General features: G+C 39.6%; 1 protein-coding gene across 1 annotated transcript in view; it reads right to left on the bottom strand.

The window, feature by feature from the left end:
* The window catches only part of LPIN2 (lipin 2), an 84365-nt gene extending 59250 nt beyond the window's left edge, over positions 1 to 25115 (bottom strand). Inside the window, exon 1 of the mRNA XM_045527401.1 lies at positions 25055 to 25115. The gene's annotated coding sequence lies outside the window, so the exon portion shown is untranslated. The remainder of the gene's footprint in view (positions 1 to 25054) is intronic.
* Positions 25116 to 25387: the final 272 nt, after the last annotated feature.

Genomic DNA, 25387 nt, shown 5'->3' with positions numbered 1-25387 from the left:
TAATCTAATTCAATACACATCACATACACAAGTTCTCCTTTCAAAAGAGAAGTGATTATGTTTATATGGTCTAAGTATTACACAACATATAAAAATTTAAATCTCTTCTCCATGACTTGCTGCAGTTCCAGATCCCTGGCATGAGATGGTAGGAATAAAAATTGGATATTGGGATGTGCCAGTAGGGAAAAAATGAAGGAGAAGCCAGGGGTCAGAGGAGAAGAGGCGGAGAGTAGGGGAGAATGAGAAAGGGAGATCAAGGAGAAACCTAAGAAGATTAAGAAGGGCAAAAAAGGAAAAGTTGGAAGGGCAGTGAAAATAAAATGTGAAAGAGATGAGAAAATATGCAGGTGGATAGCAGAAGGGGAAAACTGTAAGTAGGAGAATGGATGGAAGGAAAAGAGGAAAAGAACAAGAAAAACCTTATCCATTTTAAATGTGAGGAAACTGAGGTCCAGAAAAAGGTCAGGCAATTAAGCCCAAAGTTACCCACTTGGTCGGCAAAGGTGCCAGAACAAGCTGCCGCCCAATTTCTGGTTCAGTGCTTTTTTCATTATTCTAAGCAGAGACCAAGACAGAATGTACTAGGGGAAGAAGGGAGGAGGCTGACAGGAGGAAAAGCCTAACAAGTGAAGCGTGGTGGAGATTCTAGCAGGGCAAAGGTCAGTGGGCAGAACTCTGTGCAGCAACATTTGCCTCAACTGTCTCTTACAAAACAAGCAGTCCCCAGGCCAGCCACTTGGTTTCCTGCTAGCCTTGGTTTCATTTCAATGTTTTGATCGATGACTCACAGAATGTCCTGACTGCAAGGGAGCACGCACCATGGACCCATTGAGAGGTGAGCTCATCTTCTTAACACCTATGTCGACACCAGACACACACCTACAGCTTCCCCCTATGGCAACTTGTGAATTACCTTGACCCCCAAAGCTGGCACCCAACTTTCTGATTCCAGCTCACCACCTGCAGGGTGGCACTTTTCAGTCTTGGTCAATAAATGTTAAAATCACAACAGCTTAATCATCCCTATGCTTTTCAAAAGAAAATGCTGCTATAATGTCATACTTTTTCTTTACAGCCTAAAATAAAAATAAATGGCAGAATACTGAGAAAAACTACTTTTGCATAGCATCTGTAACGATCTTTTAAAAAAAAAAAAAAAGGCGGTTAGAAGTTGGAAGCCTTTTATCCAAGACCTAAATCCTTCAAGAAATAGTCTAGCTTAGGGAAACAAAGCTAAAATGCTAGTAAGGAGAACAGAATCTTGTTCAGATTCCACAACTGATGCTTGATGCTAAGTAAAATATATATTTGTATCTGTTTTCCTAATGCTAATCCCTTAAATATATCAGGTTAGGTATAAAGAGCTTTTAAAGAAAGTGTAAGTATTTATTTAAAACTTCCTAACCTGAAATTTGCTTATTGAAGTTGTGCTAAATTGGTTCAACAGAAATACCTTCACACCACAAGCTATGTCCTTCATTTTGTCACCAAACATGAAACCAATTGTACTCCCCCATAGTGGCCATAATGTGGAAATGCAACCACTTTCTCCTGGATTACCAGGAGATGTGAGAAAACTAAACTTTGATTAGTAAACAATCATGATCAAAATATTTTTAGTGCCTCAATCACAAAGAATTTCATAACATCCCCCATTATTATTCTATAGTGAAGGACTTAAGTGCATTTTTGCATGTTAAAGGCTACTCATGACAAAGGGACCTATATGTGAAAGGACCAAAGCCCCCGCCCACCCCCAAACAAATCTGTTTTAATTTAGAGCCAAATGGTTCTCTTATCATCTACTCTAAAGCATATGAAGTGTTTCCTCCCCTATGTAGAATTACTTCAAATTCACTGTTTAAACTGTGAAAACAACCCAAAAGGGACTGATAGGTTTTATTCAAAACCAAGAGAAAATGCTTCTTGCTACCACTCTCAGGTTTTTCAAAAATCTGTAGTTTAACTGCTTATTGGATAATGGCTATATATAGTTTACTCACTTCCCGTGTCTCAGAATATCCTCACAAAATCCCAAAACTATAAATAGGATAGTGGCTATTCCACTGAACTGCGAACGAATAATTGAATGCAAACAGATATTTCCAGGAACAGAGGAGAAAAAACAGGAAGGGTCTCCTGAGGTCAGAGCACCAGCTTAAAGTGACTTTCCCAAAGATAAACTTCTTTGAAGACCTATTTATCTTTAAAATTCATGCATTTTGCATTATACTCTGATAAGTCTGTTTTGTAATATGAAGAAAAAAATAACTGGCCAAAGTTTTCCTCTATCAAGGTCAAGGGTTAATGTGTCACATTTTATGTAAGGCTTAGAATATCCCTCAGTGTACACAGCACAGTTTAAGGAGCTTAGAACTAAAAAACACTCTGAGGTCTAACCCTTCCGACACCAATGTTCTAGGCCAAACTTTTACCCAATATTTTGAGACTAGAGAGACAATACTGAAAGTTGCCTGGCTGCAGCATTCAAGCGTAACTGACCATTAAGAGTGTACAGCTGAACAGCCCAATTAAGGATCAGAATCATGCCCTGCCTTCTGTGTCACAACTTCTGGACAGAGCTGTGAACAAAACAAAGCGAAAAGAAGTGAAAACCCTCTGGCTGCTGGGGCTGCATCACAAGGGTTGGGGCAGTAGGGAAAGGGGGGACCTGTTAATTGCATAATCGTTTCTGTTTAAATGTTTGTCTTTTTCTTCTCTCATTTCCCCTCTGAATAGCAGTATGCACAGTAACGCAAAGCAGCGACATCATAGGCATAAAGAAATTTTCTATACTAGGGCTATGTCACCCCATTTCACTCTAACTCAAATCCTCCTATTGAAATGCAAGTCTTATTACTGTCAAATTTTAAAATAGCAAATAATTTTATAAGTGTGGTGCTTTAATCTTTTCAGAAACAAATTATTTGCTATGAACTCACAATTAACAGGGGGACCCCACCGCATCACAACGTGAGTGGGGCCAAATGAAGGTACCTGAGTAAGCGCAGTATTGGGTTCCTACACTCCAGGATCAAAAAGTGAGATGGCTTAAAACTTGCCAAAGAAAACTGCAACAAATAATAAATGAACGGAGCAAGAATTGGTTATATCATTAACACAATCCAAAGAAAATATAAGTGAAATTATTACAAATTGGAGCTAGGCGTGGTAACATGCCTGTAGTCCCAGGTACTTGGAAGGCAGAGGGGCAAGAGGATCCCAGGAGTTGGAGATCAGCCTGAGTGACATAGCAAGACCCTGTCTCACTTAAAAAAAAAAAAGAAAAAGAAAAGAAAAAAAAAGAAATTATCACAAATTATGAGATCAGTCGATCATACTCACATTCCTTGACTCTTGAGAGGAATTTTCCCTTTTACAGCTTGCTCTCCACATTTCTAATTCAAGGTTTTCTGGACTTGAAAAACTGGGTGATGGTTGTTTTAATTATTTTGTTGCTGTGATTTCTTTAACTTCTTTCAAACAATTACATAAGTCTTTATTACAAAAATATTTGTGATTAGTTGGTACTCTCCTTCCGGCCACCTCCTTCCATCTAGAGAAGTGAATGGCTGTTGTAATGTTGATTAAGTGTTGTGCTTATAAACCAGAAATTGAGCAACAATTTCCTGGATGTGTAGTTTCTTGGGGAGAATGCAATAATTCTATCATATATAAAGCTCATACAAATAATATAAATGCACAGAGGACATAAACAAACAACTGATATAACCATCATCAACAGTGAGAACCTGCCCAGTCTCACAGCTGGCAAGTGGAAAAGCCGGGATATAAACCAAGGTTTGTCTGATTCTGGAGCCTCTGCTTAAAAGCATATTGTTGATGTTTAATTAACAGTTTGTTCTTTATCATATTAGTAGGCTTCAAGAAAATACCACCCATGCAGTTGGGGTTTTCATTTTAATAAAAAATCATCATGACTGCCGCTGGGAGGAGATGGGTGACAGTATAAATTATTGACCTGTGGGCCTTAAGTGGGCCCCCAAAAGAACCAGGCAACACTGCTTTGTTTCTGTGGTCAGCTCTCTTCCCCAATTTCTGCTTCTTTTTCAAACATCCATGCTTCTCAACCTCTGACTGCATCTTGCCACTCTATTTCCCCACCAGAATGTGCAACATTTCATATTCTTATATGTGGGTTCATTTGTGTTCTTCAGGAAATAATGAACAGCAAAAAATGGCTAATATAATTTGCTATGAGAATGATAACTTAAGGAATTTACTCCTACAAATGTCTAGAAAATTCCAATGCTACACTTAAGTCTATTACAAAGCAAGGATTTTATTTAACTGGCAAAATTTAAGTTAAAATGAAAGTAAACAGAATTCTTACATTATTGCCTTCAGAAACTGAATCTGCCTACTTCAGTCTCAAGTTCGACAAAGATGTGTAAGAGAAAAATTGCAGCACTGATACCCAGTTTTATACGTGACAATAGTTACATCATAGACATACAGATGAAGGAGTAACTGCATTTTCTGGCGAGGGTAAAGCCTCAAATAATGCACTCAGTAGTAAAATAAAAAGGGGAAAGTAAAGTCATCTTTGCTACTCTTGGAAGTTAAACGCCTGTGATAGCTAAAATTTAACCTTACAATATCTGGAGCCACAGATAGGATCCAAAAAGCCAAGAGACATATAATCTAAAACCAACACTAGAAGAAACGCTCCCCTCTTCTGAGGATATAGCACCACTAAAATACAAGTACAGCATTTTGTTACAATTTATTTTTCTTCCAGACTCAACATACTTTATAAAAACGCTCTCTGAGGAACAGGACATTCAATTTGTGTAAAAAATCATTAGCCTTTGCAACAAATTAATTTTATTCAAGTTTTTAATGTATACTTTAATCACAAAACTTCTGAATGTGAAAATGAGTAAACAAAAAACCTAAGCTAAACGTTCATGAAAAGTTATATAATAAACCATATATACATAAGTATTTACACTGATACCATATAAGAAAATACAATCCTAGCAGCTTAGCACTATTTATCTAGTACTTACTCCGAGCCACACCCTGGAGTAAGTCCTTTGCATATATTATCTCTGATCTATACAACTTCCATGAAAGACAGACTTGCTTTATCCCTTTATTTTACAGATGAAGAAATAGAGGCTCAGAGAGGTTATGTGATATAATCCCAGGTCAATCAGCTAGAGCTCAAGATGTCTTTCATAGTACCCTAGGACTTATTACTTAAATTGAAACTCAGATTTAACGTGCTAGGTATTTTAAAAATCTCAAATATTATGTAATGAATCTAAAAGAATACCTAGAAATAAATTTAACCAAGAAGGTAAAAACTTATACAATTAAAATTATAAAACATTGCTGAAACAAATTAAAGATGACCTAAGTAAATAGAAAGACATGCATGTTCACGGATGGGAAAACTTAATATTGTTAAGATGCCAATGTTACCTAAAATGACCTACAGATTCAACATGGTCCCTATCAAAATCCCCAAAACCTCACATCCATATGGAGTTACAAGGAACCCTGAATAGCCAAAACAATACTGAAAAAGAACAAAGTTGGAAAACTTACATTTCTTTATTTCAAAACTTATTATAAAGCTACAGTCATCAAAACAGTGTGGTACTGGCATACAGACAGACATACAGACCAACAGAATAAAACTTAGAGACTAGAAATAAACACAAACATTTATGGCCAATTGATTTTTGACAAAGGTGCCAAATCCATTCCATGGGGAGAAAGAATAGTCTCTTCAACAGATGGTGCTGAGACAACTAGATTTCTATATACAAAAGAATGAAGTTGGAGCCCTATTTCACACCATATACAAAAAATTAACTCAAAATGGACCAATGACCTAAAACCATAAAACTCTTATAAAAAAACATGGGGGTAAATCTTCATGATCTTGGATTTGGCAAATGATTCTTAGATATGACACCAAAAGCACAAGTAACAAAACATAAAATAGATAAGTTGGATTTCATCAAAATTAAAAAATTTTTTGCATCAAAGGACATCATCAAGAAAGAGAAAAGATATACAAAAGTGAAAGAAAATATCTGCAAACCATGTATCTGGTAAAAGTTTACTATACAGAACATATAAAGAATTCCCACAAATCAACAACAGAAAGACAATCAATTTAATTAAAATACAAAGGATGTGAATAAGCATCTCTTCTTTGAAGAGATACAAACGGCCAGTAAGGACAAGATGCTCAATACCATTCATCATTAAGGAAATGCAAATCAAAACCACAATGACATACCACTTCATATTCACTAGGATGGCTATAATAAAAAAAAAAAGGAAAATAAGTGAAAAGAATGTAGAGAAATCGAAACCCTTGGTGAGAATATAAAATAGTATTAGCCACTGTGGAAAATAGTTTGGCAGTTCCTCAAAAAGCTAAACATAGAATTACCATATAATCCAGCAATTCCACTCCTTGGTATATAACAAAAAGAACTGAAAATAAGGATTCAAACAAATACTTGTACACCAGTGTTCACAGCAGCATTATTCACAATAGCCAAAATGTGGAAACATAATTGTCCACCAGATGAATGGGTAAACAAAATTTATACATCCATATAATGGGATATTATTCAGCCACAAAAATAAATGAAGTTCTGATACATGCTATAACATGGATGAACCCTGAAGACATGCAAAATGAAATAAGTCAGACACAAAAGGACAAATATTGTATGATTCCACTTATGAAACAGGCAAAATTCATAAACGAAGCAGATCAGAGGTTACCAAGGGTTGAGAGCAGGGTAATGGAAACAATGTTTTGGAAATAGTGGTGATAGATGTACAACACTGTAAATGTAATTAATACCACTAAATCATAAACTTAAAAATAGTTAAAATGGTAAATTTATATGTCTTTTACCACAGTAAGAAAATTATGCAATGAAATCCTAACTGAAACCTGAAGTAATGTCAATATGGCCCAGAGTTAAAATGAGAATATATTCATTTTCGGAAATGAATATCATTACCTTCCATTCCTACACTGTCAGTAACTTGCTAGGTCATTTTGAGCAAGTCACTGAGTATCACGAGCCCTCAATTTCCTCAACTAAAAAAAGAGTTTTTGGATAATTTCTCTGTACCCTTCTAGGTGAAATAATCTGACACTGCAAAAACTAAAGTTTTCTGAGCATTCATCTCTACTAAATAGAAAGCAATTAAGTATTTCCTACAACCTAATTTTTACTATGGGCATAGTGATTCCATAGCGATGACTTCAACAAAAAATTACACAGTTTTCAGTTTATGCAAACCTATGCATAACAGAGAGCTTCTTCGTTTGGTCAAAACAATCACATTGGACCAAAACAAATCCACTTCTGTTCTCAACTCAAATTCCTAAACTAAGCTTATAAACATCTAAAAGTAACCTTAAAGAACATATAATCCAAGGGTAGTTTGTGCCATTCTCACTTCTAAGAACCCAACTGAGCTCTGGAATGCACCTTCTTTATAGAAAGGTACAAACCAGTAGCACACATGTAGAGCCACACAACCATGTACAATTTTGTGGTTTGAGTATCTTCTGGAACCTTCTATGTGGGCTAGTACGTGGACTCCAAGTAAAGAACCTCTGATTCTAAACCAAACTGCTATTTAAAAGATGAGAACATGCAGGTACTGAAAAATTCAATTACTTCCCAGCCAAAATGGTTAAAATATGCTCAATCTAGCCTTCCACCATATAACAGCCATTAAAATGTAATACAGAATGTACCTAAATGCATGGCTATCACTGAAGCACGCTGCTATGGAAATAAAATACTCATTTAACAAATACTTTCCTAGTACCTACTTATATGCCAGGTACCAGTACTGCCTTTAACCTTGGGCCCTGCATATTACAAACCCAAAACACAGAGACAGTGTCTGTTTCCCCCCCACTTTTTTTTTTCAGACCTCTAAGAAATTTTTTTGATGATAATTTAGCTAAGGGAACAGGTGATAATCACAAGCCAAACTGCTCCTAAAATCTGTGCAGCAGACCTGTGTTCAGGCTCCAGGACGCCTGGGAAAAGGAAGAGGCTTTTGCAGGACCTTTGGTGGCAATGGAGGCCAGGCCATGGGTGGTGGTGACTGGCTTTTTGCTTTTGTATTTTTTTAACTGATATATCGGAGTTGTACTTATCCTGCAGGTGCATGTGATATTTTGATACATGTATACAATGTGTAATGATCAACTCAGGGTAATTAGGATATCCATCACCTCAAATATTTATCTTTTCTTTGGATTTATAGCTTTTAATAGTTTAGACCCAGGTTTCTCAGTCTTGGAATATTGACATTTGAGGTCAGATAATTCTTTGGGAGGTGAGGAGGAATGTAGCATCCCTGGCCTCCAACCACCAGATGCCAGGAGGACCCTCCCTAACTGTGACAACCAAAATGTCTCCAGTCATTTCTGAATGTCCCCTGGGGGCAAAATCACCCCCAGTCAGAACCACTGGTTTAGACAGATGGTATGTGGCCCTGTATTTATAAGCCTGCTCTGGCTGGGCCTCCACAAATACGTGGGCCAGCAGGCACATAACTTGGGCTCTGAATTTAGACAGATGAGTTTTACATGGCAGCTCTCCCACCTACCACAGAACCCCCAGCGCTTAACCTTTCTCAGCTTCAGCTTGACCTGAGCTTCATAGGACCCCTTCATAGAGCAGGAGTCTACCTATCAGGTAGGATTGCTGCGAGGATTCCATGATGCGGCATCTGGAAACTACTAGCTGCTTAGTGTTAGTTTTCTTCCTTTTCATTGGAAAAAAAAAAGGAATTAAATAATTAAATAGTTCCAAGACCTATGCCATAGTAGGTGCCTAGCAGATGACAGGATGGGATCCCTGCCATCAAGGAGCTCACTATGTAGGTGAGGGGCACAGGAAAGTAAACAAATGGCTTTCTAAATCTAAATTCCCATTTCAATCAACAGCTGTTTACATCTCTTTGTTTTAGCTTCTCAAACCATTTCCCCATTCCTTAAGGCCCATCCAACAGAACACCACCTCTCAGTCTATTTGTACAAATAGTATGAGTCTAATTCACATTCTAGCCCCAAATAGTCAAAACAAGACTTAAATGAGTCAGAAGAACTACAGGGTTGGAAGGAATGACCTTAGGATAAAAACTAGTGCTCTCGGATGGTCCTCCCCAACACCGCCTCTTCGGGCAGGTAAGGCACCCTCCCCAGCGTTTTCCCTTCTTCCAAGTTTTGGTATAAAACTGTTTAGTCACACCTACACTCAGCATCTAACTCTGTTCAACATGAATGCTGTCTTTTAAATTATTCACCTCTGAAGGCTACAATAAATTGATTCCAGCGAATCCACCACTGTCCAGCATATCAGTTCTCCTCTTTCTAGAAGAACTATCTTTAAATTTCGGTGCTACACAAGATAAAAATCAGCATCATTACCATATAGTCACACAACTCCTGGAGTCCAAAAGTCAGTATGATTCATCTCTCTAACATGCATGATTTACCAGATGTTACTCTGAATGGCTTCTGGCTACTTCAAAAAACCTAATCTACCTTGAATGGTAAAGATTTTCCACCACTGAGGATAAAAGGATACACTGCAAGGCTCTGAAAGCAGCTCAAAAAGGAGGGGAAAATGTTTTCCATAATGACATTGTGGAAATGCATACCCTGCCCCTAAAGTGGGCAATGTACATTTGATTGTGTCCTTCACAGTTACATGTGTTTTAATAGGATTACCATGAGTTTCCTTGTTATACATGTATTAACATAATGGAGGGCACATCTGAAGAACTTGAGGTAATTAGATCTTATGGGCAAACTTTAGACTTACTAAAAATGTTACATCTGTTATTTATAATGTCAATCAATTATATCATCCATCACCACCATTTCAGCAGGCATGATGAAGCTACCCAAAAGAAATGACTATTTGCTCACATCCCAGGACAGTATCTTTACTATATATCAAATGCCTCATATATATGTATCTTCCAGAACAACAGACCCATGCTCTACCCCTTCCCCCCAGAGCATCATTCAGTTTTACAAAGACCTTGCCAAGGGCACCAAGTTCACCATACTTGCTTCAAACTCCAAAGCCAACTGTAATCTTCTGCCTAAGAGGTGTCAGGGTCAATGCTTCATAAATATGTACACTTCATTTTTCAGGCTTGCATTTTTCTAAACCTAACTGAAATTCTAAGGAATATTAATGAGGGCAAACGTACAGCAGTCACCTTGGAGACATCATCAGAATGCCAGGCCACCGTGCCCCGATTAAATCAAGACAGTGCCACAGCTTTTGTTAAAAGGTGACTTCTGCTGCATAAACAATTCACCAACCTCATCTACTGCATCATTCATCATTTAATGACTCCCATAGGTAGAGAAAAGGATCTTCCATGATTACTAGAAGTACAATTCAAAAAAAGAAAAAAACAAGAACAAGCACCAACTCATCAGCTTACTTAGCTGATGTCATAAAAGTGACCAGGAGAATTCCTCACCTCCATGGCACACACTCAGGTTTTCAAACACCTCCACTTTCTCTTGCCTTCAGCTCTCAGGGATGCAAAGCCTACTAGATTGGGAAGCACAAATACACCATTTCTCCACTCCTCTCTCTGGAAGCACCGGGGTCTCCTTATCTCAGTTACACAAAATATGGTGACCATGAGGCCAAGAAGCAGGGACACGTTCCAGCTCCAGGCATCCTTTGCCTTCATCTGCAAAGGGGCCTAGGGAAACAGGGAGAGGCTGTGAAGATGGGGGTGTCTTTCCCAATGACAATCAAGTTTCGTGCCCTGCTTTAGAGGGGGGACATGAGGAGACCTCCCTTTCCTGGCTCTGAGAGGACACCTGGGTGGATAAAGGGAGAGGCTGTGGCCACTTGGACTGTACTGCTGCTGTCAGCGCCACCATCCCTTGGGGTCGGGCTTTTTTTATGTAGCTTTGCAAAACCCTCAACAAGTAAGGCTGCACCAGTGTGTTATCACAAGCTGACCTTCACACTGAGCTACTTCAACAAGAGAGAAAGATGTCCAAGAGCAACGGCAAGTCAGTGAAGCAACACTTGGAATGCTGAAAAATAAGCTCGCTTCACTCATTGATCTGTTCAACAGAAGTTTCTATTCTGAGAGCTGGGGATCAAGCAGTAAACTTCGCTGAAGAGGTGCCTGGCCTCATAGTGCTTATATTCTAATGAAGGGAGAGAGAGATGACCAGGAAGACAACATCAGTTAGACTGGGACAACTATTAAAAGGCGGTGTTGCTGCCAGAAAGTGGGGGAGGAAGGGCAGGATAGGCCCCTTTTAGGTAAAGAAGTTGGAGAGCCGAAAACAGGAAAATGTATGACAGTTTTTAAAAACAACAAAGCTCCAGAACAGCTTTTTCTAATCTGAAAAAGAAATAGAGTATAATTAACATAGGGGGACAGAGCAACAGAACCTGCCCAATGTGTTCCCGTAACTATGCTGAGATATAGATAGCATTTACTTTCTCACAAGACACTGCTGCTGTTCTTTCTTTAGTCATTTTGCCAGCCTTCCAATTACTTTAGAAACAATGCAAGAGTAAAAAATGAGACAACTCAGATACTAAGTCATTAAACATTCAAAAACCAGCAGAAATTTTAGCAGTCACAAGTTTGAACAAAAGTCTCCAGTTGTAATCTAAAAATTACTTCCTGAGAGTTTCTTTCTCATCTTTACTGAAGACAGATGTGACTAAAAGCATCTTTAAAAATATTACCGTAACCAGACATCCTGTTAAACCCAGAGGGTGTCACATGCTTTATCTCCACACTCTCTTGAAACTCACTATTATGGGTTGAACTGTGCCCTTCAAAAAAGATAAGTTGAAGCCTTAACCCACAGTATCTCAGGTGTGACCTTATTTGGACACAAGATCTTTACAGAGGTAATCAAGTTAAAATGAGGTCAGCAGGGTGGGTCCTAATCCAGTAGGACTGGTGTTCTTATAAAAAGGGGAAATTTGGACACAGAGACAGACACACAGCACACAGGAAGAATGACATATGAAGAAGAGATGCGGTGATACAGCTACAAGCCAAGGAACACCAAACACTTCCAGCAAACCACCAAACACTAACTAGGAGAGAGGCGTGAACCAACCCTGCTGACGACCTTAGTCTCAAACTCCCAGCCCCTGGAACTGTGAGACGATAAATTTCTGCTGTTTATGCCATCCAATCCATGCTACTTTTGTTAACACAGCCCTAGGAAACTAATACACTCACTAATTTAACAGTAAAGAAATACAAAAGAGGTAACTCACAAGGCCAAAGAAAATGGTTAGAGATGACAGGAAATGAAAAAGGTCAAGTTTTCTGAAGATAACGAATGAATGGAAGACCAGGAAGTAAGGAAGTGGGCAAAACAAAACCCCTCATTGGTGAAGATACATCAAAGGAACACAAGAACCAACTGAAAGAGCTCCCAGTGGCCAAAGCTAGAACAATTTCAACAGCATAATAAAATAGCACTGGATTACACCCAAAGTATAAAATAAATATCCACGAGTCTGTTCCAATATAAATAAAAGATTGAATAAATTAATAAATGGGGGAGAAGATAATTATTTCCTATGCAGAATTCCAAATAATTTATATAGATATTCCACCCTTAAAGATGGAGAGTGTAACTCCCTACTCCTTAGGTGTGGGCAGAGTGACTTCCAAGAATACAGAACGGAGAAGGGGGAAAAAGACTCATTTTACAGTGGAGAAACCTAACAAACACTACTTCAACCAGGTGATCAAGGCCAACATTAACACTCAAATCACACTGACAGTATGTACCTTTGATACAATGCAATAAGAACGACACTTTTAACTCTATGGTCTTCCTCCTATTAACCCACATTAATGGATTAACCAATATTAATCCAGTCTTATTATGAGAAAAACATAAAATCTAACAGTGGAACATCCTACAAAATATCTAATATTCTTCAACACTGTCAAGGTCATTGAAGATAAAGAAGGTCTGAGAAACTGCCACACCCAGAAGAGCCTAAGGAGATGTGAACAACTAAATGTAATGTGGTAACCTGGAAGGAAAAAGGACACTAGGTAAAACAAAGGAAATCTAAATTAACTATAGACTTTGGTTAAAAATAATATACTAATATTGGCTCATTAATTGTAACAAATATGTATCAGACTAATGCAAGATGTTAATAATGGGAAGCTCACTGCAGGCTGTATGGGAACTCTATACTATTTTCTCAATTTTTCTACAAATCTAAAACTGTTTTAAAAAACAAAAGTCCATTAAAAAGAAAAGTAATGGGAGGAAGAGAGATAACTGACTTAGCAAATCAGCCAGAGTTGACAAAAGAAATACCACCAAGAGGAAGCAAGCTGCATCACTTTACAGAAACTTGGAGAAGGCTCAGGTCAGAGCTACCCTCCCCCTCACTCCTTAGCTCCTAGAACACTAGTTACCTCAAATAGGACACTGAGCAGATTTTTCTTCAAGGAATTTATCAACTGGTATTTGGAACTCCCTACCTGATTCCCCATCCTGAGGGTGACCAGCACTTAAGTCCAGCTCATGCACAAAGCAGTTCCAATCAGTTGTTCAGTCTCACTTTTACACATCAACAAATAGCCAACAAATAGCAGACATTTGAGGAGAGTCTAATGTAAAAGAAATTAAAACAAATGGGAACTTTTTGGGGAAAGAAATAGAGACAATGTAAAGATGTTCTATAAACACCATGATAGTGTCAGAGGCAAGAGAAAATATTGTATCCATGAAAGACAACAAGATGCTAATGAAAATGAACATCCCAGAAAGCCCTCTTGGAAATCTAAACATTGGCTGGGCACGTTGGCTCACCCCTGTAATCCTAGCACTCTGGGAGGCTGAGGTGGGAGGATTACTTGAGGCCAGAAGTTTGAGACCAACCTGAGAAACAGCAAGACCTCATCTCTACAAAAAATAGAAAAATTAGCTGGGTGTGGTGGTATGCATCTGTAGTTTTAGCTACTTGGGAGGCTGAGGCAGGAGGATTGCTTGAGCCCAGGAGTTTGAAGTTGTAGTGAGCTATGATGATGCCTCTGCACTCTAACCTGGGAGACACAGCAAAACTCTGTTTCAAAAAAATTAGCTAGGCATGGTGGCACGCTTCGGAGGCTACTTGGGAGGCTGAGGTGGGAGAAATATTTAAACCTTGAACCCAGGCACTCGAGGTTGCAGTGAGCTATGAGCGCCGCCACCGCCTCACACTCCAGCATGGGCAACAGAGCAAGACTCTGTCTCAAAAAAGAAAACAAAAAAAAAAACCCTCACAACAATAAAATTGAGACATTCTACAGATAGCAGGGTTGGAAGATAAAGCAGAAATCAAATCTCCCAGAAAATACAAGGATAATAAAGGAATGGGCAAAAAGAGGAAAAAAATGCATGTCAGAGTATCAATCCAAAAGGGCCCCAGTACCTAATTTGTATGCTTTTTAAAGTATAGTAACAGGAAAAAAAAAAAGAAGAGAGGATAATTATCATACAAGAAAATTTCCCAGAGTCAAAGACACGATTTTCCAAACTGAAAGTTCCCACCAGATGCCTAGTTCAAACGATGAAGGCTACCTGCACTGCCATGGCCACCACCAAAGGCAGTCACATCAGAAAGACACCAACAGACAATGTTAAAGGCATGCAGAGGAGTCAGAAATCGCCACGTGGACATGGGTACACAAACCAGGATACACATCATGTCTTCAATCGAAGGTACAGCACCCAGTGCCAACCACTGCCCCAACTTCATGAGGACATACAGCTGCAGATGATTCTGCATGTGGGGAGAAGCCTTAGCAGGCCTGAGAAGCACCCACTAGCTTCTCTGGATGTTTTCATGGCCTGTGACCTGTGGAAAGTCTGGTGACACACCTGCCAGCCAGCCAGGTGCTAGTAATAAAACAAGGCCAAGAGTGAGGTCACTGTGAAGTCAAGTGAGGAGGGTACTTCCCAGGTATTCTGATCACTCACTCCAAGGACTGAAATGAGATGGCAAATCACAAACCAGGGCACTTTATCACAAGATGATAAAGTAATAAGAGATACTTTAAAAAGAGATAAAGTAAAGATACTAAAAAAAAAATGGGAGTGGGGAAAGGATGGGAAGAGAGAGAAGGAGAGGGAAACAGAAATTAAAAAGGCTTAAGATTTCTCACTTCTTAATGGTAATAATTCCAAATTCTAAAGGAAAACTATTTCCATTCTAGCATTCTATTGCTAGCCTATCAATTAAGTACGAGACTAAAATAAAGTTTTCAGGCATATAAGATCACAAAGAATTTGCTTCCCTTTCTCAAAAAGCTGCTGGAGGATGTGCTCCACCAAAATGAGGACGCACACCAAGAGAGATTAAGACCTGAGATCTATGACTTAGGATTCAACACAGGAAATTACTGGGATTCAAAGTCAGGTACTGATTGCGCTGAGGAGTTCTATAGTCCTGTCAGAAACCAGGGGCCTGAATTTGTGATTGGCACTGAAAAAAGTAAAGCAACAGAACAAGTGCTGACTCCAGAGAAAACAAAAATTTGAACTGGTGAAGAAATAAAATCATTGCACAAGCTTGGTTTTGAACAATATTTAGTCATGAAAACAAACTCTGAATATTGAGAAAAAATGATATAATTATATTGGGGGGTTGGCATAAGGGACACAGAAAGTTATATAAGAGCAATGAATCCTCATTTTGCATAGTAGGAAATCAATAGAAAATGTCTTAAATTGAAAAACCAAGCTAAAGCAGTGTAAGCACACAAACATGGAGTTAAATCCCACAATTCTTTTCCAGGGAAAAGAATTGAAAGAAGCTTTTTCTAGGAAGCAATAACCAGCAGTGAGAAAGAAAACTGGTATTGTTCATTATAAACCTCATAGTAATATGTATTTGAATGTTTAAACTACATATAAAAAATGATATACTTTAAAATTTCAAAGATGAATATAACTAGTATGTCATATAGCCTTATGAAAAACAATCATATTTACAGAAATGAAAACTACTAGGGGAAAGAAAATAAACACCAAGCAAATATACGCATTATAGGGTTTTTTTGTTTTGTTTTGCTTTTAATTAGGAAAAGCTCTTTTCCAACTCTCAGCATCAGCATCTGTGATACAGCTGAGCTTTAGGTATGTCTCAACACTAACAAGAAAAAACAAATGAATGAGGAAATTTAAATATAGCAAAGTTCCTATTATCTAGTTCATTCAATTGGAGCAGGGAGATGTCCTAACACTAAAACCTGTTCTGTTTGAGGGCATGGATACCACTGAAAGATTTAGCTACCATTTAAAAGAATGACATTCAGAAGACTCAAAAAAAAAAAAAAAAATCAGCCACCATAACAATATAGGGATACTAGTAGTAGTTTTAAAATAATAGAGAATAAAATTTCATATGGTTTTATAAGGAAATTGGCGTCCACTTCAATGAAAATCAAATATTACAGTTTACAGAAAAATGTTAATTACTTAGAGGCTTTATGAACTAGTCAACAACAATTTTTAAGCATTCACCTGCACTATATACTGGGTATGGAAGACAACTCTGCTTTCTAGGAGTCACATTCTAGATACAAAGAAAAGGCTCTACCTAAATCCCATATAAACAAAATTCATAGACGAAGTGGTGGCAAAAGTCAAAAGGCTTTTACTTTTATAAACACATGTGTTCTATGTAAGATTTGTATACAAAATTGTTAACTCTGACATTACAAAGGTAAAAGTTTTGGGTCAATAATTTTAAGCAGGCACATGAAACTTTTTCTTTGAGACATTAAAAAAAAATCTTTCAACTAAACATCATATTCTCATGCTAAAAATATAAGCACAGAGCTCTCTCCCAGATATTTCTTTTGACTCTCATGCAGTACTCCCTTTCCAATTCCTCCCTGTCCCTATTTTATAAAATTCTGCTGCATACAGGAGACACTTAATTCCCCTACAACACTATGAGCTACTTCAGAGCAAGAGCAAGAAGGGCGTTCAGTGTGCCTTGTGCCCTTTGCCCTGTGACTGTCAACACTGGCATCTCTGGCCTAGTGACAGGTCCCAGCCCGCGGCCTGCCTCTGGACTTCTAAGTGGCTGATGGTTCTGGTTTAACACATCACCTCATTTAATCTTCAGAACCAGCCTGTCAGGTAGGTATTGTTATCTCCATATTACAAAAGAGACAACTGAGTAAATAATATAACGAAAGTGTATTCATGAATTTGGGAATTCCTACAGTTCTATGAGGGTATACCTGTTTAATGAAAGGATCTTCTGTATTAGAGTTGATAAATCAATCATTTATTCAATTACCCCGAGTAAAACACCATGAAACCTCCATCAGAGGGGAGATTATCTGCAGATGTAGTTACCAAGTGAGTTAAATGATACAGTGAAGAATGCACTAGTTCAAAAGAAAAATTTGTTCAAAAAGAACTCAATACTCCGCTGTTATTAGTGGTTTTAGTTATACACCAACAATGTGATGGCACAAGGATTTCTAAACAGAATAAAAGGCTGAAAGCTCTATCCAACTCTAAAATTAACTTAATGCTCCTTCCACACACAGTCCAGTCCCATGTAACCCAGGGGTTATGATGTATACTTAGTCAAATCAGGAACAGTCGAAATAAACAGGGAAAATCCTTGAAGAAGGTATGGTGGATACTGACATACCATGTCTCAAATAGTCCAACTGACCCCATTTCCTCCTTCCCAAGACTAAAAGAGAATCACCTTCCTCTCAGGCTGAGCCTGGGGAATCATGTTTAGTTAGAGTTTAGGAGGTATGCTGTATGAAAAACAAACCTTTTAGATACTTGATCCAGTTTCAGCCCAGTGACATGTTCATACTATGAAAGGCAGGCAGAGGAACTTCAGATTCACACTGAATAAATAGCATGTGAACTCATTCCAGAATGCACCAAGTAAGCATGGTGGACCCAAATCATCTCCACTATCTTTTTGGCTGGTACTTCTCCGTGGCACAATTGGGCTTGTATAGCTAAATGATTGAGAGAAACCCACAGTTCCTGTACAGCAGGTGCTATACCTCTATTACCAGTTGATAGATGCTGACATTAAGAATAGGGTCTCCAGTTCTAATAAAAGTACAGAGAAAACTCTAAAAAACTGATGTAGGGGTATCAAATAAATGCACAAGAATTGTTACAGCCCCTGGGCACTGCCCACAGGAGCAAGGGCAATGGAAAGAGATCACTACCACCACATGGCTGTGAGGCCTCCGGCTAATCTCCTTCAGTCTCAGTGTCCTCACATAGAAAATAGGGCTATTATCTCTATCTGGCAGGGTTGTTGTAAATTTTTTCTTTTTTTTTGGATAAAGTCTCATTCTGTCACCCCAGCTAGAGCTCAGTGGCTTCATCATAGCTCACTGCAACCTCAAACTCCTGGGCTCAAGCAATCCTCCTGCCTCAGCCTTCCCAACAGCTAGGACTACAGGTGTGTGCCACCACATCTGGCTAATTTTTCTATTTTTTTTGTAGAGACGGGCTCTTGCTGTTGCTCCGGGTCATCTGGAACTCCTGAACTCTTAACCTCAAGCAATCCTCCCCACCGCCGCGGCCTCCCAGAATGCTAGTATTACAGGCATGAGCCACCAGCTTGGCCTGTTGTGACTCTTAAAGAGATAATTTATATGAAGCACTTAACACAATGCCTAGTCCAAAGAAGGTGTTCAATCAGGAAACTGTAGTAACAATGATAATCTTTCACAAACATTAAACACTTCCTAGAAATACTGAGTGTTCTTAAGCAGTAGATATCAGCACCATTTTACAGATTAAGAATCTCAGTGGATAGAGTAGATATTAAAGACTTCAAAATTGCAAATTTCTACCTTTCAAGTAATACTACTGGGGCAAGTTACCCTGAGCCACTTGAGCGTTAGAAAATCCTACAACAAAAGATCAGTCCTTTCTTTTAAAGCATTTGTTTGACACACATTTTAAATCATAAAACAGAAAGATTTCTCTGTTAATACTTTCCTAAATAATTCTTATTCCTGTATAGTTCATATGTAAATAGATATTATGGCTATAATGTCAAATAGGTACCTATTATTCATCAAAAAATATTTAGTGATTTTAAAGAAATTTATTACATGGGCAGATGTTTTGGAATGTTTACAAAGAAAAAAGAACCCAGCATCTTAAAACAAGCAAAAAGTATATTATATTCCTTATGATGCCTCACTAAGCCCAAATACTCCTTGACTTACGTTAGCTCATAAGAAAAGCACATCACTTTACAAGGACCACAGGTTTATAGATTAAACTGTCAGGAAAAATACCGTAACACAATTGAAGGAGCACCAATTCAGAGCTTTTAATTCACAACTCTCTGATGGTTTTGCTGGCACATAGTGGATAACAATTCAAAATCATATAATCAAATTGTCAGATGACTTTATATTGAATAGGTTATTTCCAAATATCTTTTAAGAGCTATGTGCATTCTGGACATCTCTTTTTATAATAAATTAAACACCAAGTCTCTAGTAAGGCTGGATATATCTATCTTGCCAAGGGCAACAGATGTCACATCATAACGCAGTGAAAAGATTATCCTGACCATCATATAATTCCACTGTTTATTCAGATGTATTAAAAGTCTTCTAAATAGATTGCAATCCCAGATTAATCAATGAACTTTTTGTTTATAATTACAATTCTTTTTATAAAAAGAAACTGTAACAGAAGTAAGGGCCTGAAATAGGGCAAAATGTCATACTAGTTGTCTCTTTTAAATCCCCACCCTTTTTGAGGAAGATGGGCAAAGGAATGCTCTTTGCTCTTTGTTTTAAACCACAGGAGATGTCTCTACGGAATTGTCCACGCAAAGGTCATGGGATCATCTTCACCAGATATGAGATCAACCAGGACGACAAACCACAGGTAAACAGCAATAGCTAAAGCCAAAAACCCCATTTAAAAGCTCTGTATCTCTGCCTAAAGGGAGGGCAATGGTTCTTTAAGACAAAAGCCTGCCATCCTCCTCATTTGCTGGCAAATTAATATACTATTCTTACCTTTTCCTCAAACTGCTTGTCCTTATTCTTCATTTGGCCTCAGGACAAGTACTGAACTTTCGGTAACAAAACCATCCTACTATAGACTTTAAAATATATTTAAATAAATATCCTTGGGTCAATTATCTGTTCCATTATATTTCAGAAATAAGTAAATGCAGAAGTTCAATCAGTCACTAAAGAAGTTACTTGCTACCATATGCATCTCTATCTTAACTTTAAAGTTCCCGAAGGATGCTTTCTCCATCTTTAGTTTCTCCTCTTCATCTAATAAAGCTTAGTTACAACCACCAAAACCAAATAATTTCTAAACCTGGATCCTGGTACCCCTTTTCTTTGAAATATTAGCATATTTAATCATGTTTCTTGAACTTTTCAAATCCATGTCCCTTTAGGCCTCCTTTAATGTTACTTAAAATTTAAACTAAATTAATAAAGTGACCAAAAAAGTTAAAATCAAAACAACGGGAGACCACACCAAACCTTCAAAGAATTTCCAATGAACTGCAAATAACAGTGGTCTTTTGCATCTCAGCTCACTGTGTGAACTCCTTATGTACATCAACCTATGAAGGAAGGTCTCATCCTCTTTCTCCCCTTTACACCCACTTTAAAATCAACAGATCTCCTCTCCTATGGCCATACTCCAAAGGTGCCCATATTTAAATGTTCTTTCCTGCCCAACTCAAATCTTGTAGAATTTGCCAAACCTTCAAGGCTAGCTTACTACCACTCAATACTCTTTCCATCTCCCCTCTACTCCTCCTGCTTAGTCTGACATCTACAGAAAGCAAAGGAGGCAAATTGGCATTACTCACAGGGAGTGTCAGAAAATTGAGGATATAATAGTTATTAAATATCTACCCTAAGACTGAGTAAGGCCTAGAGGAAAGCCACAGATGACTGGAGAGCAAACACAAGGAAACAGTGCAAAAGAACAGTATCAGCACATGTAAAGGGGTTTGATTCCTACAGATAAAGTTAATCAAGTAAAGTGTTATTGAAAAAAATGATCGAATGTTTGGGAGAAACAGGGATGGTAGGGAGAAAACTGACTTAAGAACTAAAATGAGAAATTTAGATTTGCTAAAATAGGTGAGAATGGATCATTGTAGATTCTTGTACAGTAAAGATTAAAAAGATCCTAGAACGTGAAAATGTCGAATTTATAAATCACTATTTAAATTTCACTTATATTCTGCCTGGTTGAAAATAAACTAGGCAGTTCACACAAATACACATATTACTAAAAAATAAAATTAAGACAAGGGAATTGGTACAAAAAGCAAATAAGGATATGAAATAAAATAAAGGCAATAGGCTCACATTTAATGTCCAGTTACTATTCACAAAATTATGTGCAGAAGGAAGACTTCCCAAACTGTTTAATTAATGTCAAAAAGTTGGATCAAGGCAAGGTTGGGAAGGTAATCCACTGGCTACCCAAGCATCATAAAGTGTGCTTTCTGTGAACCAATGTTTCTCCTTCAAAGAAAAGGTAGAAAAGCCTAATTTGGATAGTTCATGTCGAAAATATACGACACTACAGATAAATATAAACACTAAGTAGTAAAGTTCTAAATTCAAAGGTTATAAAAATAGGTTCTACATTCTAAATAGATTTTTAAAAGATCACATGCTGGCAGCTCCTCCACCCCTTTTCTAATACATTAATATAGTCTCTCAAATTATATATCTGACCTAAATAAAAAGAATTTTAAAAGATCCCATTTCTAACAATCATAAAAACCACCTTGGCTTTGTACAGAGATAAAATGAAAGCAGAAAAAGGAGCTGATGATGTAACCATTTTGTTAGGCATTACAAGTGAGAAGCCTCACTTCTTGGTAACAATTTTAACACCAACCTAAACTGACAAATAAGAGCCTCGAAATTTAGCACTGAAAGGCTTTAGAGGAAAGAGACTCTAAACTGCAGTCAGCAAATCAAATTAGAAAAAAAATTTACTTTATCATCATTTTAATCCTAAAAATCACATTAAGGGCTTTGTCTTGCTCCTAAAGGATTCTTTTTTCTTCCTCTTACCTCTTGATATACTAGACGTTGGGCAGAGGCAGACCCTCTGGCCTCAGCTTCCTGCTGCAATTAGGAGCAGGGTGGCCCTCGTGATGACAACGGGGTGACTCCAACAGGATTCTGGCGCCTCCCCACCATGCAGGTTGCCACTGACTCTCCGAGAGACCTAGCCGCTTCATATGGACCACAGGAGTGAGCAACTTTCCCTCACGTTTGTCTTGACAAGTACAGAACCTTACACATGTAGTGTTTAATGTTAGTACCAGCATGTTACTAAAATAATCAAGCCAACAGGTGGGGAGGTGGATTCCAAAATTCGCAGTTAATTAACTGCTAGAAAAGCCACCAAGACAAGTTCTTATTTAAATGTCTTATTACCAAGATATAGTCATAAAACTTACTGCTCCAGCCAAAAATAAATACCTTCAAACTCTTCAAAGTTTTAATGACACATAATTTATATAGGATTCTGTCAACTGGAGGCTCTGTCTACCAACTTGGGCGCTGTTTCATCATGAAGAAGGCAAATGAGAGGTCAGAAGACTGAGTCTCTGAGTCTCAGCCAGAAGTATAGCTACTTATTTAGCAATGAAGTGAACAAGAGATAAAAACAGGATTTCAAAATAAAGGTTCCAAACCACTGCCTGCCAATTGACAGGGCAAGTCAACATGCATACAGTACGTACACACAATGTCACTGGGATCAGAGCAAAAAGGACAGGACTTAAATTAAAGATGGAAAGATTTAAGTCAGGCTTTTTAAAAGGTCCTGACTTAAGTTGCTAAGCACCGAAGGGAGATAGCTGAATCTACCTCTCACCAGGAATCTACCTCCTAACGAGATGCAGCTTGCAGCTAAGGGTTAATCGTGCTTGTATTAGGAAATACGTATACAAAGAAGCATAGAAAATAGCTGTTGACACAGAGAACTAGGCTATATTTAAATTAAATATTAATATTTAAACTAAACATTGCAAAAATGTTCACTGTAATGTGCATGGGCTTAATTGAACCTTTTGCCACCTCTAATGTATGGTACCACCAGGATCATTCACTCAAGGCTCACCATTCAAGAAAACTGAGTAAACTCATTCAGGAAATGCCACCGACCCCCAGGTCACTGGTAAGGACAAACTGCAAGCCTGCTGCTTCTTACCTTCATTCGACAAATCTCTACCAAGTCCCCTCTCAAAGCCAACTCGGAGCTTGGTATTGGGCAGCTCTGGAAGCCTTGCCTTCAGGGACTCTAGGTCCAGCAGTAAACCAAAAATTACAATGCAGAAGGTGATATATTCTTATAGCAATAAAGGAAACAAAGCCCCAGCTGACCCTATTATTTGCTTCTAAACAGTGCTTACTAAATAGCGTTCAAGGGTTTTCAAATGCTTCCACTTCCAGTTCCTCTTAAGCATAATGCAGCTCTATTGACTTTCAGCTGTGCCATCAAATTATTAAAACAGAACCTGTTGTTTCGCTTCTAGCATTCTATGGCTATCTCACCAAAATTTGGGCATGGAGATAACTTGAGTTTGATCAACCACAATCAACTACACACTTAATTAATGGAAAGAGGCCGTGCCTAGGATGGCTTTCACACGTGGCTTTGGACTGTTCTTTTTATACTTGGGCTGGGCACGGCCTGAGGTTGACTATCCTTCAAAGTCAAAGGCAAAGTGAGGATGCTGCGCTAGGAAGACCTAGCAAGGACGAAGTCACCTGTCTCCTTCCCTTGCACCTTTTTGCCATCTTTGCCGCTTCTCCCTTCAGCATCTCCTGCCACGCTTTTCATTCTTAAGCCACAGAAGAAAACAATCAATACCAGACCATTAACATATAAACCATTATGGGCTACTAAATTAATTGGTAAATATTTCAAAATATATTTCAAAACTGACTTTGTATTGTCAAAACATAAACTAGCCACACCAAGTTTTAATAAATAGTAATAACCGGCATCTCTACAGAGCAAAGAACTTCAACTAGGCCTGGCTTGACACCAAGACAAGAGACTGGTTTTCAATTTAAATTAAAAATTTGGAATGTAAGTCCCAAATGTGCATTAAAAAATCAGTCTGGCTGCTTGTTAAGAAATCCTTCAGAGCATTTCCAAGTATTCAGAGTTCCAGTACTTTCTAAAAAGAAAGATGATCTTCCTGGTCCTGTTTTGCATAATTATGCCTTCAAAATGTCATCTCGAATTTTCAGTGAGAATAGTCTTAATCTGTTCAGGCGAGTGGAGACAATGGTGATCCGCCGGCGTCAAAAGTTTAGAGAGAGGCTGCCCCACAAACTGTATCCGAACGTGTTCGATACAAATTAAGATTTGCGGAGAGGGCAACAGGGTTCGAGAACAGAAAACTACTCACACTTGAATCCCGTCTACAACCTGAAGGTGGAGGCGCCGGGCAAACGAACGCGGGGAAGAAATAACAGCAACTCGCCAGCCCCCGGCTCCGCCGCGATCACGTGCCGGGCGCCCCCTCCCGCAGGGCCGGGGCGGGATGCGGAGGCGGCCTCCCGCCGCGCCGCCCCCCGTGACCCGCTGGGCCGCAGCTCCAGCCCCGCGCTAGAGGCCAGGGGTGGGGGGGCCCAGGTGACCATTCCACGAGCGGCGGCGGGGGCCGTGAGTCCTCAGAGGCTGCCCCCCCCCGTGCATACCCCGCCGCCGCCGGCGCCCCCGCTCGCCCCGTGAGTCCGTCCTGCGGCTGAGGGGCCGCGTCTACGTGGCGCGGTCGCGGCGACGCGGGCACAGGACGGGGCACGGGCAGGGGGCGGCTCGGCCCGCGCCGCCCCCGAGGGTCCCGGCCTCCAGCAGGGCAGCCCAGCGCCGAAGGCGAGCCCCCCACGCGCAGACACGCGACGCCCGCCCCGGAGGGAGGACGCGAGGACCCCGACGCGCGCTTACCTGCAGCGGCTCCGCTCCCGGCCCGCGCCGGCGCCCGCGGGCAGCCGAGGGGAGGCGGCGGCCGGACGGCCGCGGCGAGGACCCTCCGGAGAAGGCGGGCGGCCGAGGGGGCGGGGCCGGCCGGAGACGCGCGCGGGGCCGGGGCTCCCGCCGCCGCCGCTACCTCTGGAGCCGCCTGGGCCGCAGCCGAGCCGGGCGGCCCTCATGAATGGGACGCGGTAGCGGCGGCCGAGCCGGCGGCGGGCGGCGCGCAAGCCCCGCCCCGGCCACGTGACGCGCGCTCCACCTCCCCCTCGCGGCCGCGCGCCGCGCCCTCGCCGCCTCGTTCGGGGC

Source organism: Lemur catta, chromosome 16 (assembly GCF_020740605.2).
Source record: "Lemur catta isolate mLemCat1 chromosome 16, mLemCat1.pri, whole genome shotgun sequence".
NCBI classification, from domain to species: Eukaryota; Metazoa; Chordata; class Mammalia; order Primates; family Lemuridae; genus Lemur; species Lemur catta.
Note: the sequence above shows the minus strand (reverse complement) of the source record. Positions and strands in the feature narration are given on the sequence as shown.